The sequence below is a fragment of the Protomyctophum bolini genome, assembly GCF_963924005.1.
Source record: "Protomyctophum bolini genome assembly, chromosome: 20".
Lineage (NCBI taxonomy): Eukaryota > Metazoa > Chordata > Actinopteri > Myctophiformes > Myctophidae > Protomyctophum > Protomyctophum bolini.
In genome coordinates, this window is record NC_137881.1 from 13,618,538 (window position 1) to 13,622,628 (window position 4,091).

General features: G+C 41.3%; 1 long non-coding RNA gene across 1 annotated transcript; it reads right to left on the minus strand.

Moving 5' to 3' along the window:
* Window positions 1-234: 234 nt before the first annotated feature.
* LOC308335817 lies at window positions 235-1,033 on the minus strand. The gene is made up of 3 exons (XR_013966099.1): window positions 880-1,033; window positions 508-582; window positions 235-366 (listed from the first exon to the last, which is right to left on the minus strand). It is a non-coding gene; the product is annotated as an uncharacterized lncRNA (long non-coding RNA).
* Between the last annotated feature and the right edge of the window lie 3,058 nt (window positions 1,034-4,091).

Consider the following 4,091-nt stretch of genomic DNA (forward strand, 5'->3'; position numbering starts at 1 on the left):
ATCTATATACTGAGAGGACAGGAAGAAATCATTTAAATCTGCATTCCGTACGTTGTATGCCCTCCCTGACAGTGAGACATTATACAGATTGGTTAAAATAACATTTTATCAATTGGAAAAACTTTCAGATTGCATTGATTAGTGACTGAGATGTGAGAGACGTGGTTAAGGATATCAGGAGGGAATGTGCCCTACCTTCAGGAAGCCTAGTTGAGAGCAGCTGGTGCTGCAGGCCTGCTGGTAAGCTTCAATCTGCTCCTGCTCGTCATGCAGGTCCCACAGCACGTCGCCCGAGTCTTCCTCGTGTCCCTCGTCTATGCCCGAGTCCGCGGAGTCCACGTCTGTCCCCTCCAGGCCCAGCAACTCCTAAAGCAGTGACAGAGACGATATTTAAAAATATCTATACGCTCACAGTGGCTATTCTTTTTGCTGTTTTTGTGCATCACTGTTGTATGACAAACACATGAGGATTCTGCCCAACGGCAATGACATAATACTGTTTTATACCTGCTTGACGACTTTCTCCAGCTGGGCGTAAATCAAGGCTGCTCCATCCTCTGGGGAACCACTATGATCCACCACCTACAGTAGGTGAATGTACACATCATATCATAGTATACAGAAAGGCTGTGTATCAGGGGTCATCAACATGTCCGTACAGTGTACACGGATAAATGTGTCCGTGGCAAGACTTCCGAGGGAACTCTTAGATTTTGATGGTGTTCTCATTTTGTATGTCCATGGCAAAGATGTCCAAGCCAGCCATGTAGGAGTGGCTGATGTGAAAGAATCCAATGAATTCTGCACTTGAACATCTGCAAAGTTACACTTGAACACAGACACGCATGCGCATGCGCGCACACACACACGCACACACACCTTGACTTTTGCTGCTTTGTCAGCTGCATTGACCCTCTCCAGCAGCTGCCTGGTGGATCCAGTGAGAGGCTGGTCTTCTCCAGTCCTGAGATACAGCACCAGGGGGCAGCCATCCGGGTTCTTCACAAAGGCCTCCTCACTATCCTCCACCACAGAGCTACACACACACACACACACACACAGTTTATATCAGTGAGGATTGCAGGGCCTGTATGAACCGTTTTGGATACCCTGACAGGCTACTTTTCTACAGGGATTGAACCGGTTCCGCCTAATTTGGAATCAATTTAGAGAGTTTTCACTGAAAATGAATTGGTTCAGAATCCTAAAAGTTTAGAACTGGAACCAAAAACATACTTGTTTTTTCTTTCTCTGAACTGGGAACCAGGAGGACGTGTCACTATTCTACAGGTTGGAAGATGCCGATGCGATATAAAACAGTGGCAAAATGAAGCAAGCAAAAAATAAACTGAAACTGTAACTACCATTGATGATTGAATTTTCCCCCGTCGAGAGACAATGGGTACATAACACACATCAGATACAGATTTCCATTGCAAAACGATAGATAGTCAATGTTGCCGTTTTAATTTCGATACTCTTCGATTTCTTGAAATTAAAATAAATGTTTCGATGCAGTTACTATATCGATACACCCCTAGTAAACAGTGTTGAGCAGGCTACATGCTACCATAATGATACCGACATAAATCACATACCTCCACATCACACAAAGTCCACTAGTGAAGAACTAGGGCAATAGATAGGCAAGAAGAAAGAAATTACTTATAAAAATAAAATAAAAAGCGAAATGCGATTAAAAACTCAGACAACAAAAATAAATAACTTTATTAAAAGCAAAGAAAAGATTAAAGTGAAGAGACTAGAATCGGACTGGCATTATACACACAAATGGTGTGAAACGATACATGGCGCGAATCACAACATACGGTATGGTAGCATGTAGCCCACTTACACAAGAAGCAGGAATCAAAAGGTTAAATTACTAACCTTCAATGCTAACAGCAAGCAGCAGCAGAAGACGACGTCGGTATTAAGGTACGGACTTTGTCAGCTTCACGTTCTGAAATGACAGGGGGAAAGGAAAACAAATTTAGTTGTCGGCCTACAGGATGACATTTTGGAAGTCATAACAGTCACTGACAGGGCTGTGTCACAATTATTTTACTTAATCACAGTGTGTGACATTTATTTATTCACCACATTAAAGGGCCACTTCACCCCCTTTACAACCAGAGCTTATTTTAATGTTTAGGCCACATGGGGGGTTTTATATGTGCAATACATTCTTTGTTTGTCATGACAAAAAAAAAAAAACATGTCATGAAAATGTACGTTCTCACTTCCTTCCTGGACTACAAATCCACACCTCCATGCAGCCTCCCCCCTCTCCACAAGGAGGGGAAGTGCACTAAAGCATTGTAGGAATTTAGCAATCCAGTCAAACACACTCTGGCCATAGCACGCACATTTCAAATTGTGCTACTGTTATCTACTAAAACACTATTCACCACTGGAAGAAACTGCAGTCCATGTTCCTTTAAAGGACAATTTATTGAATTGTGACAACAAATGCACGCGTAACTTTGTTCCATTTGTACACCGAGAGTTACAGACCCGTGGTCCAATTTGTAGGCTATACAAGCCTTTAAAGGCAAGGTATTCTCAAACATTAAAAAAATATATATAAATGGAAATAGATCTATCCGCTCCATTTTTTAGCATTGTTTCAGCTAATTTGACTATATTCAGACCGCTGCCATCTTGCCAGCAAGGTGCAACTTCCCATAGACAGCCCATTCATCCAAACAGAAAAGTCCTAATTGTATTAAACGAGGTCAAACTCACCCAACATTGCTGCTGTGTGAAAAGCTTGAATTATCCTCTTTCAATCTGTAAAGCATTCGTTTCATAAAACTCCACCATAGACATGTTATGAGCTACTTCCGTCAAGACATTCCTTACAGATTATTATTTTCCAAGCATCAGAGTTTGGAAGCGCTCGTTATCAGTAAAGCACCCGCCTGCTGCCTCCTGCATTGTGTGCACAGTCAGAACAGGAGGTAACAGAAGGACCGCTGAGTGATAGTCAACGAGCGCTTCCAAACGACAACACTTGGAAAAATAAAAATCACATGCAAGGAATTTCTTGACAGGAAGTGGCTCATAACATGTCTATGGTGGATTTTTATGAAACGAATGCTTTACAGATTGAAAGGGGATAATTCAAGCTTTTCATACAGCAGCAATGTTGGTGAGTTTGACCTAAGTTTAATACAATTAGGACTTTTCTGTTTGGATGACTGTCCAAGTCATTGGGAAGTTGCACCTAGTTAGCACCTTGCTGGCAAGATGGCCACGGTCTGAATAAGGTCAATTGGGACACTTGATGTGGGTAATATGTCTTTAGATATTTTAGCATTTCAAAGTGTCCATGATGTCATGGACACTGGGCTCACTCTCTTCCTGGACTACATGTTGACTCAGTAGGACAGCCCTCCCCCTATCCACAAGGAGGAGCAGTGCACCAAAGGCAAAGCATTATGGGAATTGTAGTCCTGGAAGGAAAACATAAAAACCCCAGGGAAGTGTTTGTCTCCCAAACATCACTAAAATAAGATCTGGTTGCAAAAGGGTGTCCCTTTAATTTATTTTTGGTAAAGTATAAATGTAATAAATGCATAGAATTAGTCATCTGCCTTGTGCTACAATACATTTTATGAACCCTAAAAAAAGCCATGAAGAAATTTAAACTTTGTATTCATGTGTTCAACATCAAACATAAAATTGTCCAAACGCAATAATTTGTATGACAATGAATGGTGAACGTAACATGTTGTAATGGTGACACCGCCCTAGTTTATACTACAGCCACATAATCCAGGTACATACCGTGTGGGGCCATCCGTCGCTCGGTTGAAGATGAGCTGGTATTAATATAGCCCATATCGTACGTACGGCATACTATAGCGCGCCGTTTTTCATCATTTTTGAGGATTTGAAAAAAATGAAAATGGAAAAAAAAATCCGCAATTTCCGCAATTTCCATTTTATTTCCATTTCCGCCTTTTCATCCAATTTGACAAAAACGATGGGTTATAGCCCATGTTTTTTGAAATTTTGAAAAAAAAAGTTAGCCTCGTTTCTCATCATTTTGGACCATGGGCTATAGCCCATATCGTACGGCATAC